Below are 623 nucleotides of genomic sequence, written 5' to 3'. Positions count from 1 at the left end.
GCTTGCGTTTTTGAGAACAGAGCACTACTGAAATCTTTCTTCTATCTTCCTTCTATCTTATAAAGCAACAACTTCGCATAATTCATTTTCCCGCCCAAAAAAAAGACTTCGTTTGTTTTGGGCGCTAGAGTATTTGGCCTAATTAAATGCTTATATTATTTACGAGTTAATTCCAGCAATGGTCTTCCGACTATTGTGATTTTTCAAAATTAGTCCTTGTCTTTTAATTTGGACAAAAGAAACCTTGACTTTTAAATTTGTTTCAGCATTGGTCCTTCCGTTAACTTTCAGTTTGTTAGGTGTTAGTTTATTTCCTTAGTTATGTAGGATATAAATAAATAAATTACTGCACATGCAATAATGAAAAGGATAAAAATAAATAAATAAAAGAAAGCCATGGGCCTAGGATTGACATTTCACCTTGCATGATTTAATATGTTTTGATTAAAAAAAAAAACTGCAGTGTAAACACTTGTATTCATGTATTATAAACGGAAACAGAATGATAGATTATGATGATTACTTGGCGTTTAGGAGTCTAACTTGGCAAGCAACCAATAACATATGCTTCTGTCAACATTCCATGTCACAAAAAGTACAATTCATTTAATTCTTTATTCTCA

This window comes from Ipomoea nil, unplaced genomic scaffold (assembly GCF_001879475.1).
Source record: "Ipomoea nil cultivar Tokyo-kokei standard unplaced genomic scaffold, Asagao_1.1 scaffold1936, whole genome shotgun sequence".
Lineage (NCBI taxonomy): Eukaryota > Viridiplantae > Streptophyta > Magnoliopsida > Solanales > Convolvulaceae > Ipomoea > Ipomoea nil.
Note: the sequence above shows the minus strand (reverse complement) of the source record.